Source organism: Lagopus muta, chromosome 4 (assembly GCF_023343835.1).
Source record: "Lagopus muta isolate bLagMut1 chromosome 4, bLagMut1 primary, whole genome shotgun sequence".
Lineage (NCBI taxonomy): Eukaryota > Metazoa > Chordata > Aves > Galliformes > Phasianidae > Lagopus > Lagopus muta.
The window spans coordinates 36,702,231-36,716,432 of NC_064436.1; the positions used below are offsets into that span (position 1 = coordinate 36,702,231).

The following is a 14,202-nucleotide window of genomic DNA, read 5'->3' on the forward strand; positions in this document are numbered from 1 at the left end:
AGTCTTTCTGAAAATCAATCATGTACTGTGCTCTAAATGACAAATATGAGACCATCTGCAATACATGATCATGTTATACTCCAAGAACTAAAGTTACTTGTTGTGAAACTCCATGTGTCTTGTGTTCCCCTTCATGAGCAGGATGCAATTTATTTCTTAGTATCTTCCACACAACTATTTGTTTGTGCTGAATTATCTTGTGGCATTACAAACGAAAGGCTCAAGAAGCCAGTGAGGGGAGGCATTCTGCTGCATATCACACTTGCAAACAAGGAAGAACTGGCCATGAATATGAAGGTCAAGGGCAGACCTGTTTGCAGTTATTAAGAGGCAGTTGTACAGGATAATGAGAGGACAAGGGTGAGTCTCCTGAACTTCAATAGAGCTGACTTTGGCCTTTAAAGGGACCTGCTTGGAAAATAGGTGCAATATAGTCCTGGAGAGAAAAGAAGGGCTCAGGAGCATTGGTTGATATTCAAAAGCATCATCTCCTCCAAGCTCAAGTCCAGCTGAGAACATGTTTACTTAAAAAAACCCCAAAAAACAAAAACCACCATTGCTGGCACTGCTGCTGAAACACTTTTCACTCAGTATCAAAGTCCTACCTACCATGACTTAGGCTTGGTCAGATATGTGGTTTCTAATAGAAATTAGCCTGCTGTAACTCAGATATGGCTCCCAAGACTACTACTACTTCTCTCCATCGAGCTCAATTACAAATTCTGTGATAGGTCACAACCTTGTGATGTATTCACATAATTCAAACTACACATCATTATGTACACATGAGAAGGCGTGTAGTATTTCCTCACATTGACATTTCCAAAACAGTATTCAACAATCTCCATGTGTAGCAAATAGCTATTAAGTTTGAAGAATTTTACGTAAGAGGGAAACGAGAAATGAACTTTACTCTGTACCACAGCAATAGAGTCACTCTAAAAGCAGGCTTTTGTATTTTATTATTGTGCAAAAGGAAGGCAACCTATTTTTATGTTATTATGGCTCATTTCACAGCCAAACCTTTGTAATTCTTCCCTTTGAAACATGTCCTTGATTCAGTAGAACATATAATAAATGTACATACATTATGAAGATACAGGCTTTCCATGGGGGAACTTCACATTTTGACAGGCAAGACAAGATCCTGCCAGCAGACTCAAACAGAATGAACTTGTTTGCCATTTTAAGTGAGATTATAAAAACTAACAGAATGTGAATACCTTCCTTTTGTGCAAATAGCAGCTTTCTGAGTGTTTCCTCTCTTGATGCACTTCTTAAGAGTGGGAACACATGCACATCTGTGAGCTCTCACAGCAGGATCCAAGCAATTCAAGTTTCCATTAACTTCAGAGGAAGCACACCTGACTTCAACAGCCAGGCGTATGCAAGGAGGTGAAGTGAGGTTTGCCACGCTCTGAGCTGCAGAGGCATAAACCAGCTCTGATTTTACAGGTGTTTAACTGGATAAAGGTAAGTGCAGTAGGTGAGGACCCATCTCCAAGAGAAACCATCTACATGGCTATTGGAGGCTTCCAGACCAGAGGTGGATGATGCCTGCCCAACTCAAATCTGAAACTTAAGAACTTGGAATTTGTCCTTTGGTTCTATTTTAAAACACAAAATTTGACAGAGGCAAAACTGTTCCGAGCCAAACTAGAAACAATCCAGATTTTCAACTCAGTTTATCATATTTTGACACCAACTAGAAGTTCTTCCATTCAAATTTGTCTGCATTTTACTTAAGCCTTACTTCTTGCTGGTAGTAAGAGGAATTGCTTGCCTGCCTCCTGATCTGCAACTCCTTTCCAATCTGCTTCCCCAGAGGGGTGCTGAAATCACCGCTGCGCAGGAGCTGCAGAAAACAAACTGCAGACTTGTCAGAACAAAGGTTCTCCATGCATATATTTGTATAATTTCTGGCATAACATAGCAATAATTAAATAGGATCACTAAACATTGCTAAAAATGCAAGAGTCGGGGTAAAAATGAGGAAATGGAGAACAGGGGAATCAATGCTTCCTCTTTGCAAAGTCACATGAGTTAGTGATCTGGAGGAGTCTACAGACTCAGGTTCCTTTAACTTTCTATAACTATTTCTTGAGACTTTTTTTTTTTTAACTAAGTACAGATTTCCTAAGGTAAAGATCTAGCAGAACTGGATCCAAGTGAGCAGTGTTAATAAACCTTTGGTTGCAGAATCATTTGAATGTTCTGCTATAATAAGCTGCATCACGGTACAAGGCTCACCAAATTTTGTACTTCCCTGTTCTTTATGTAGCATATAAAATATAGCAGTAATAGAGTAAAAAAAAGAAAAGAAAAAAAGCAGAGTACAATCTTGACACATGAAAGAGACTGAATACTTCAGCATCTTCATTACTATAGCCATGCACTAAATTCACGCATATATATATTCCTAATATGTGCTTTGTGAAGCACACAGAAATAAGCAATGCAGGATTAGTAGCTCAAAACTTTTGTTTAGCTCTAATCTTGCAAAACCTAAATCACAGAAGAAACTATGCTGATGCAGTAGAACTCTTTTTCCCCCTTAAAATTTCAGCATATCTTGCCACTCCATTCTTGAGTTGCCTTTCTGCTTTTGTATTGACTTAGACCACATGAGCCCTAGCACTCCAACAATCACTGTCAAGAACTCAAGAACAGAAACCAGAGAAACCAGCTTTGCATTAATCCGGAGAGAAGGAACACAAGCATGGAGTTATCCACCAGTTACTGAGCTCTTAAGACTGGCAGTCACATAAAAAAACCACTGACCTACACTGGAATTAAATGAAATCATCACTCTGTACACTAAATAGCTTCACAGATAACTAGGCTTACCCACTGTGAACTTAGTTATTTTTTCTTTTAAATCCACTTACACTCCTGTCCTCCAGCACATTCTGTCTTCCTAATTTAATTATGCACCGTATGAAAATAGAGCCAGAATGAGTCACTAGACCTCCCTTTGTTAAAAACCATGTTTTTTCATTTGGACAGCATTTTACAGCTTCTCACTTGCAGCATGAAAGCCACTTCATTTTGCCCAGTTTAAGTGATGTTTAAAATTTGCTGTAAATTCAGTTTGAATCTGAATCAGGCACAAGAAATATTTCAGTCCTAGCCCCGTCTGCAATTGCTGACATTTCCTTCACTAAGGCAATCTGAACAATTTACCAGAAGTTCTGAGATACAGACCTTGTTTTACCCATTCTGTACTAGGAATCAAAGCCCCAACCAGTTCTAACTCCAAAACTGTGAAGAACTTGAGAGCACAATTCTCAAAATAAGGCAGTCAGTTCTGAATGGAATTTCAAAAAATCTTCCTTCAGGCACTTATGTAACTTCCAGCTGAAGAGAAATGTTGCGGCTTCTAATGGTAAGATCACTAATAAGTTAGACACACAGGTGCATACTGGGACTTCCCAGAAGATACAAACAGCTGAAAAATCCAGGACTGGAGAGAGATCCACAGAAAGAACTTCTGTGAGGCAGGCTGCTTTCCCCAGGCTTCCTCAGTAGGCAGCAGAGAGGCTCACGCCCAGGACAAGCTGGGATGCCTCACTGGATACTGCTCCTCCTGGGCCACTGGTGCCTCTGCCAGCCACAGCATGAGCGAGGGGGAGCACAGCCCATGTGAAATACCAGAAGCTTGTTAGGTCAGCTATTCTAGCAAGTGTTCAGCTCTGGAACTGAATTTTGAGCTAAATTTTCCAACTGAATGTTGTTTCTCATCCAACTACAGCTTTATCTTTTATATTCTCAACAGAAAATCATCATCTAATAAATACATTTATTGATTACCATCTTTACTTAAGTGATTAAATTAACACGTGCTACAGTACAAAAACACTTCAGCGTGTCCCAATTACAACTCTGTGTCAAACCCTGTCAGGTCTGCCTGTCCTCATGTTAACATTCATAAAACTCGTATTGTTTGGGCAAATCAGGAAAGTCAGGCACTATAACAGTTTGGGCAAAACAGAAAAGGGATTGTAATGGTGAGCCTTCTTTTGAAGTTCCCTACCAGTTGAGTCAGATCTCTGTTTTTCCTTATGATGATTGTCTGATTCTGACATTACAAGTTCAAGGAGGTACCAAACTACTTTCAATTATATCCCACATCAGATGTTTTTTCTAAACCCTTTTAAGATGGCAGTTAAACTCTTACAGGTCTCACAAGAAAGCACAGCGCTGGCACAGATCAAATAAAAGGCAGTTGGTCAACATTCCCTTCCTGTTCCCCTCCGCCTGCAGGTAGGAGGCTTTCACACACTAACCAACTGGCCTCGTGCCCAATTCACCCCTTTCACGCAATACACATTTGCTTTTACAGCACTCCCTTGTGTAACTCACATATACCACACACAGACTACCTGATCAGGCCGCTGCTTTTTCAAAGCTAACAGTATTTACTGCAGTCAGAGCTTAGCACAGGAGCTGCTATTACGACCTTGCCTTGTTCTCTTCTCTGAGTTCAGCTGGCTGTGCACAATCATTTCTCTAAGACACTACATTATAAAGGGTGAGGGATTCTGCATATAGATCGGTCTTTTATTTAAGTTGTCCCTTGTGCCTGCATAGGGAGAATATAAGCACTTATTGATTTATGCTCTCCTATAGGCGGGATGGGGGCTGGGGGAATAAATAAACCAAATAAAATAATCTTTTTACCATTCTCAGACAGGAATGCCATTGTGCCGACCCCACTATGTGAGCTTTGTTCTGTTTGGTTTGCTAATTAGCTATTCTTAGCAGGCTTGGATGCTAAATGCACAGCTGTGACTATAGAGTGAGGACCCAGCTGGCAGTAACCAGTGGTGCCTAATACTGAGCTTCGCTTCAGATAAACAAAGTACACAAGTACAAACATAACCGGGTTTAATAATCGAAGCTTTCCCTGTTCAGCTGCTCGATTGAAATGAGCAATAGCACAAATGTCTGTTCTCTGAAGATGGTTGCAAACCACCACCCTCCAATGGGGAGCACAGGCGCGCTATGCAACTTCGGCTGCAGAATGCTGCTCAGGGCAGACAGAACCAGATCTATTTCAAAATAAATAAATAAAATAGCTCTTTGAAGCGGACTTTAGAAAAAAGATAATGACAAACGAACAGAAAGGTACACAGTTTTTTTAGTGACTTAACTTTTCTGACATGTTCTAAATAGTATTTTTCTCACATGTAGTATTTAAATACTAATACATTTTAACTTCATTTCAGATTTTATTAAAAGAAAAAACAAAACACTGCATCAGCAGAGGCAGTTAAAGGCCACATATGAAGGTCACATCAGAAGTAATGCCTCCTATTTGCTTCCATGGAAACTGCAATACATACAAAGAGCACAGTAACACTGTTTGATAGAGCAAATTCTTAGCTACAAAACACTATTTTTCAACAGCATCACCACCATTAGCTGTGCACTTTCACCCACCTACCTACGATGAACAAGAGTCTGCACACTGCACCTGTCAAAGTCTGCACTAATGGAGGTGACCCACTGTCTCTACTGCCACTGCTGAAACACACCACCCACCACCTCACTGGGCTCACATCCACAGTCTGGTCTCTAGAAACCTTCAGCAGCCATCAATGTCAGTGGGCGTCATTTTTTCTGCATGGAGGAATTCAACAACTCTTTGCTTCATGCACACTTCCATGTTAGACAACACTGTCAGCCTGCCCCTCTGCTGCCAATCTGTCACATGGCAACAACATGGAATGGAATACTGGTGGGAAGGCTCAGCCTCTACTGCCATACCACCAACATCTGCTTCTGACGTTGTGGGCCAACATCATAAAATACAAGACGCTGCTTTCAGAGCAGCCCTCTTATGTGCAAATTATATGACCTTTACTGTCACTCAGCAAACAGGGTCCTGTCGCATCACTCGAAGGCTACAAAATAATATGTCTGTCTGGGTAAAGCCAGAGAAGCATCATGACTTTAGGCAAAGCTTGATGTTTGGCTTGACTTGCCATCAGTTCGCCTGTCACTTAACAACCCATTGCAGTATCTCCTGTGCAGAGCAGAGGACACGAGGCGCTGCCGCGAGCACCAGACTGCAGTGACCGGGACAGTCGCGGTGCCCTGACTCCACACATCCAGCTGCCAGCTGGCTAAGCCACAGCCCTTGGCTCATCTCCACAACATGCTGAAGGTTATTTTTCAGCTAGCAAAATTCCTGCCTTTTAAAAGCATGCTGGTTCCATTGTATCAGAATCTGCACTGTTTTGTAACACCAGACTCAGTTCAATTAACACCTGCCACACTCTTCCCAAGCAGAACAAGCTCATTCCTGTGCTTCTCAATTAATTAATCACAGATTCTTTTCTCAGATACAAGCTGCTGTCCATCACCCACTTCTCTACTGGGAACATGTAACTGAGCTTAACTTTATAGAGTTCTATTCCTCCCCCTAAATTCCCCCTCCCCCCCTCCTTCATTCTTTCTGTCTAAATTAAAACTGAAACTTCAAAAAATGAAACTGAAAAGGTCTCTCTTTTTTTTTTTTTTTTTTTGGGGGGGGGGGGGGGGGGGGGCAAAGTCTCAATTTACAAAGCTTTGTATCTGTCTTCCCTAGATACACTGTTGGCTGACCTGCACCATGTACCAAGCTGATAAGAAGCTAATATATCTCAGAATGAATAAGGCAATTCCAAAAACAATAGTTGAGGTATAAAAGATAGCATATTCAGGTTATAGCATCAGACTCAATTCCTCTATTTCTTGCTGTCTAGAGCTACTGTCTGTAAACTACTCTAACACTCCCAGTCACAAAATAGAACATAACTTCTGAACTGCTTCCTGCAAGGTCTCCAAGCAGTGCTAAGTGCTCCACTGGCACATATTATCTAAGAACTCTGCTGATAACAAAGTGCTTCTTTAACAGTATTAGGCACAGATTCAGCCCTGCTGGGAAACACACTCAGTGTCTTCCTACTGTTTCTCACTAGTTTAGTATATATACAATGCCTGTTTGCCTCATCAGAAACACACTGAAAAGTATGTTTTAAAACACTTCATGAAACTTCTCAATGTCTAGAATGTTGCATTTTGACCTCTAGTGCCTTTTCTCATTTGACGATCAGTACCAAAAGAATGTTTAAGGGCATTTAACTTTGAAGAGGAATGAATTTCAGACTCCAAACACCATTAAGAAACACAGCACCACAAGCCTTTCTCTTTTGTCTGCCTGCTCTAGAGTTACAGCATATCCAATGAAGCCTCTGAGAACACAGTCTACCTAAAACTAGAGGTCAACCAGAAACTGCTGTGCAAGTACTTCCCTGATGCAATGCTCTTCGTCAAAAATCCATTACTCACCAGGCCTTTGGCAAACGCCCTGGGAAAGCAACCTTGCTTTACAAATGAATGGAAGAAAGGCAGTTGAAAACAAGAAGCCTGCCCTTCAAGAGAGGTTATCAAAATGACTGCATACTGACAGAGCAATAGGTACAAAAATGGCATCCTCACATCCAGGGTTCCAATTAAAAACACTGTTGGCACTAACACAGAAGCAGTACTTTTTTCCTCTTAAAAAATAAACACAACATCCTCTAGAACATGTAAGCATGCACAGAAAAGAAGTATTACATGCAAACCAAGGTTATAGCAAGCCTCCTATAATTTCAGTAATTGCATATGTAGTAGAAAAGCTGTTTAAGAAGAAGGGTGTTGTTTTTTGTTCTAATACGGATAACTGTTTTCACTTACTCCACCTACAGGACATTAGGTCAGATTAGATTTCAACAACTACAGGGATAAGAAAATTGACAAGTAGCTGAATTTTACATCTAGGCCTTCACATTACAACTATTGTCCTATAAACCCGCCCATAAATCCACATTATAAAGTAATTTAGGCAAGCCATTTTGTTTTCCACTGCTCCAGTACAACATTTGTACTCTGCAGATGGCAAGAGAGCAAAGTTTAACCTGCAGCTTTGATTTGATAATGACAAGTGGTTACTCGCTTCTCAGTCAGGTTGAACAGTTTTTCCCTCTATCCTCCCCTCTCTCTTCTTAAAAACATATGCATGCATATATGCATACATGCATATGGGCAGTGTGTATATAGGTAGTCAGTCATCAGCCCTTCTTTAACAGGCTTAAGATCAGCTGGCTTCCAAGTCTCTTTAAGTGGTAGGATGTCCTACCCTTTAATAAAACCCCCCTAATCACAGCTGGTTGGGGTGATGCAGAAGCTCTTCAGAAGGCCCCACCTACTTCCCCAACACCACCTTTGCATGAGCATCATTAACAGGGATTAAGCATTAAACTGGCCTTTGCTAAGCAATTCCCTCTTGTCACCTCTCTCCAGACCTCTGATCCCTCAGGGCCTCACAGTGCCAGCAGGATGCAGCACAGCTGCCAGCACACACCCCAAGGCACAGCAGCTCTCAGCACACAGGCACCAGAGCACGGAACATAAACTGGGACACATCAGCCAGATACCCACGTGTTTTCATGACCTAAAAAACTATCACACAGGTGATACACAGATCAGTGTTTTGCTGTCTTCAGAAGCTAGGAACTGCTTATCCTGTCGCTGGCTACGCAAGATAATTCGGATAGTCTTCCCAAGAAGTAGTGGTTTTGTCCAAAGAATTTTTCACAGCCCTGTTCATCTCCCTGGAGAAAGGAATAAAAGAGTGCACTGTCAGGACTACTGAGCCAGACTATGAAATACTTTATTATTTTTGGATGTAAAATATGCTCAGAAATTTCAGTCATAAATATGCTGAAGTTGGACAACGAAAAACAAGAAGCTGAAGACATATTAGTAATTTTCCTAGTGCTCTCAAAAAGATAAGATAAAAATTTCTGAAACCACAATGCTGAAGAGGTTATGCATCACCTACTCTAAGCTGCTAAAAAAACATTGGGGGCAATGAAACCATGGGTGACTGTGCCCCTCCTCCAGCCTCAGATGTCACCAACCCCTACAAGTGACCCTGCTGCAGACTCAGACATTCCACTGTCCTCAAGGATGGCTGTCTCCTAAACCTAACCAGCAACAGGGCAAATAAATGCCCAAGCAGGTTATTAGCTGAGCACAATGTATCCTAATGTTTTACCTAAATAACTTCTAAGCAACTTAGGCACCTGATGAGAAAATCTGGCATGATTACAAAGGCTTAATTTTTAAAATCAATAATATTAATAATTAGGCTTGCAGCTCTTGAACGTCAGCTCTGAACACCCGTAACTATTCAAACACACCATTCAAACTGATGCATTCCAAATACTAAAGAAAAGACGTGCATTTGATAACAAGATCTTACCTGTCATTTCTCTACATGATGTTAGGAATTGTAACAGTCTGGCAAAAACGATCAGAGAAATACAACCAGCTCGTTATTTGCCCTCCATACAGCTTAATCTCACAAACTTGCACCTGACACTCATGCACATTACCAGAGTAAATGTTATTAATTTGTACACTTCAGTACAAAAATGAATTAGAACATTTTAGATCAGAAAAGCTTTTTATTGTAATAGCTTACACTAACCTTTTTTTTCAATAAAAATATACATATATATAAGAATATAGTCAAACACTTTCTGATGCCTTAGCTCTCAGAAATTGACTTATGCAACACCCAAGTTCTGGACCTTGCATTCTTCACTCCAGTCACTTGAGCTAAAGAAATAACCACGTTATATGACTACCTATGAACCAAGTGAACTTGATTTTTGCTGGACAGCACAGAATCACCGAAGGCCACAAACGTGGACTTTTGTTACCAGCATCCTCAAGAGACTCAATGTTTGCTCATCTGAGTGCTGGATGCCAGCTTCTGTACTCAGAGCACCTCCTTCTTAAGTGTACTGGAGATGCTTAACTGATTTCCAAAATCGCCACAGCATCCTCTTCCCTTTCTCTTCCTATTCAGGTACATGCTGAGTCACATTTCTTTCCAAATTTGAAATGCATCAGTATAGCTAGAACAATCTTCATCAACCTAGCAATACTGGAGCATCTGGGACTGGAGATCATGATAGGAAAAAGGCACTCTTCTGAGGACCTCAGACTACGTTTCCTTGTGTAGCAGAAGTTCAATAGTCCATGGTAAGAAAGCTGGACTTGGAAATGTACTTCAAGGCCAAAATGTGAGATTATATGGTACAGTCCAGAATTTATGCAGTGTCCCTTAAACTCTGACATCCTTAAAAGGCTTCTGGTCTCCCTAGCTTAATAATAATACACATTTTAAAAGAATTGCTTCACATCATCAGAAATTCATTACCAAAAGGAGCTAAGAACTTTTCTCCCAGACTTAAAAAAAGAGATGGGTGCTATGCAACATGCAACAATCTACTGTTACAGTTTGCAAGAGTTTACAAGTCCTTTAATTCAAATGAAATAAAAATCTGATGTAAGGAATGTCTCCTTACTGCCCCATTAAATTTTAAAAGTAAATACTAGTGCCAGCTAATGCCAGTCTAAATAAGCAAGGGACTGCAATACTTGAAAAAAATGAAACTTTTTAGCAAAGACAGTTCAAAGGCACCAATTTGTTACATAGATCTAGATCTGCTCAATAGCAAGATTAGATAAGAGATCTACAGAGAAGAGCAAATAAGTTACTGTAATTACTACTTGATGACAACTGTGGCTGAAAGGTTAGCTTTTACTTCTGAAATGTGAGCATTCTCGTTTGCAGTGTAAATTTAGTCTACTCAGGTAGAAAAGAATTAAAAACAAACTGACCTTTGTTTCTCTTTTCATAGCAACAGTAAACAGCATTCAGTGCAAAAGAAGTTCCCCAAGATCAGCACTGAAGAAAAGCAGGATATTACAGAGAGGAAGTTATGAAACTTTAAAAGCTGCGCAGATATGAAGAAAGAAAAGCTCAACTCACATTTCAGAGGGCATGCCTGATTTTAGCTTGTGATTTTTTCCATAAACACTAATACAGATGACTTCAAGTACAACTATATCCAAACTGTGGGATTTAATCAACGTTCAAGTGTGCCTGTATAACTAATGGATTTAAACAAGTCTTCTAAAACAACGTTCGCCGTCTTTTCTTACAGCAAAGCTCCTGCTTGTTTTCAGTGCCCTTTGCCCCTCCCTTACAACAGAGCTGGCGTTTCCCAGTGCTACTGCTTCTAAGAGCCACCTCATTTCTACCCTTATTCAAGGACGTATCTTATCAGGCTGATTAATGCCTAACTATGTATCCACCTACTCACAAGATACAAACGCCACAGTAGAAGTCTCCCATTGTTTCTTAAAAGTGTTACAGTGAATGCCAGTTTCATCCAGCTTAATAGGATCCCTCTGGAAAAGTGTGATACGAAGGAGGCAAAAGAGCCTTTTACTTTTTAATTGCCACTGTCAGCTAACTAGAAAATACTCTCAGGTGACACCATGCATTGACAAGTTGAAGTCAGCAATGACCCTCTGAGCCTGATATTTGTTCTGTCTCCAACTTCCTTTAAGGCTATGATTACCCCTGACCAATTCAAAATACACTCTTCACAGTTATCTATAGAAACCTGGGACTCTTTGCGATACATGGGCAAGTTTTTATTCATTTATTGATAACAGGTACAGTCACATTAACAGATTTGCTTTTCTTCTTTCTTTCTTTTTTTTGGCACTCCCTTGGGGAAAAGCAAAAGGTGGATCAGAGGCTCATGTTTTGAAGTGTCAGGGCAGGCTGCACACCAAAGCTACATGTGGTAAACTGCAGCTCTAATTACTACAGAGCTCAGCATGCACCAAAACTCATGTCCACTACATGAGGTAACTGCATGATGCTGCTTTCTGATCTCTGAACGGCAACAAAGACGTGTCCTGCAAGTCCAGTTTCCTCCCCATGACGTGTGATGTGCATAGTTAACAGATTGCTCCCACAGGGACTCCAAGCTGCCTGTACCCAAGCACCGTACCAGCACAGCAGGAGCATGTTTGGCTCTGCACCTACCCTGTGAGTGGTCCAGAAGCTTGGCTACCTTCACTCTGGACATTCGCCAGCATCCCTACAAAACATGTAAGGTAAAGCCATCCAAAAGGACCCTTATGTTCCTTATGTTCCCTGTTAGACTTCAAGTATTCAGGTAAATAAAGCTGCCAGTTTAGCACCCTCCAAAAAGCATCTGGTTTACACGTACCAAAAGTATTTCACAAGCCAAGCCAGCATGAACTATATGGGGGCAACTGTGAGATTTACATGATCATTCCACAAGCCTGAATAAAAATGTTAATATAGATTAAACAGAGCAAAGAGAGAATTAGGCCCCCTCCTCTTCCATGACATGGATATTCAGTACTTTCTCCTGTGTACTACTTTAAAAACTTTATAGCTTTCCTTTAAAGACATTGTAGGGAAAGCCCAGGTGCAAGGTCTGAGCAACTGTACAACACAGCTACAGTGCCCACCAGAATCAAACAGCAGCAATACTGTGGCTGTTTAAAAGGCCCTGACCTTTGTTTTCCTAATGGACTGTTCCATTACTACTCTGCTCCCTTTCTTTCTGAGGCCTCCTTAAAAACTAGAGCTTTTCAGTTTCACTTAGGAATTGTGATAATTGCTAAGGAGAGCAACAATGTTTTCTTTCTTTTTCCCAACTACAAGGTAGCGGGCCCTGGAGCTCCACAGGGAACACTGGGCCCCAGGAGGAGCAGGCTGGACCCCTTCACCTGAAGGCCAGCGCCCGCAAGAAAAGGCTTGCCACCTCCCCACTGCAGCCCAAGGGCTCGAGAGCCTGCTGTGGTTTTATAAAGACTTGGTATTGTATTGTGTGTGAATTTCAACTTGGAAACACAGGCTATTTTTTCCCTAGAACTTTTCCAGCTAACAAAGTGGACCAGGCCTACACACAGACAGCTGTCACCAGCCAAACATCCCTCCTTGTGACGACCACCATCTTCTGAGCAGCACCAGCCTTGCGGCTTAGAGGCAGCCCCTGAGGCAGCATCTTTTCAGGCCAGCAACCGCAAGTGAAGCAGCTCTGCAGCAGATTAACACTCATTATTCCAGGGTAAATTTTTTAGCCTTCTGGACAGGTCTATTTTCTGTTTATGTGTGTATATACTGGTATATAAACACATTTTCATACACACATATGCATATCCGTCAAGCAAAACAGGAAAATAAAACCATTCCTTTAATTTCCTTCCATTTCATTTTATAGAAAAGAAAATATCTACTTGCTTTGGTGACTGTTGGGCTATTTGCTTGAAGACGAATCCATGGAGACCAAAAGGCAGTGTTAGTACAGTACCCAAAGCCATCATGCAACAGAAAGATACTTTTCTTCTTACACAATAAGAAAATATCAATTTAGAAAATGAACAAACAGAAATTCAATCCAGCCAGTAAGGTCTTCTTGAGAAGAATACGGCTGAACTTCGTTACGACAGCAGAAGACTACCTTTAGTCTGTTTTCTTAGGATATGTCTGTATGCTGATTAGTCAGACACTTTGTAAACATAAACACTTATACATGGGTGGAGTATATCAGAAGTGCTGTTTTGTTTACTTACAAAAGTAACAGGCGAGCTGTTACGGGAACCATCATCAAATAACAGTCATGTAAAAATAACCTAAACTTTTTCTCCCCAAACCATGGCAGGCTGCACTTGTATCCCTCTGTGATATTACAAAGAGACATAGACAGTGACAGTGCCCTAAGTGGAAACATAATATTCTAAAACAGAACTCTTTTTGCAAGGTCTGTCTGCTGTCTCCAGCAGCTCCTTACTCCTGAATTCTCATTAGAGAGTTCCTCTTTCCTGTGCAAGTTAGGCTACCCACAGAAACATCCTAATCTGTGCTGAGATTAGACAGCCAGGACATGCACAAGTTTTTGTGAGGACACATCAGACATAGTGTATCATCAGACAAGCTCTAGCATATTCAGAGAGCCCTGGCAAGTGCTTGCTCTTATCCAGCTCAAGTACGTTTAAAGCTGAGCTGGACAGGTGAAAATAAAGGAATTGGTACAGCGTTACAAACCCTGCAGCATAAAGCAGAGAACTGTCTGATATTTTCCAAGTTAATGGAAAAGCCTATTGTTAGGTCAGAACACTGACGGTGTAAAGAAGAAAAAACAGCCTTCCAAGACTATTTTTCAAGGGGAAAAAAAAAAAAGGAAAAAAGATGAAAAAACTGGCCTGGTAGATTTCATGCAAAAAGCACAGAAGTAAAGGCTGAATGAAACATTTTTAGAAGCAGCC

At 40.9% G+C, this 14,202-nt stretch overlaps 1 protein-coding gene across 4 annotated transcripts in view; it reads right to left on the bottom strand.

Moving 5' to 3' along the window:
• UGT8 (UDP glycosyltransferase 8) overlaps nt 1-14,202 on the bottom strand; it is a 44,346-nt gene that overhangs the window by 9,694 nt on the left and 20,450 nt on the right. The gene's annotated exons all lie outside the window — the stretch shown is intronic.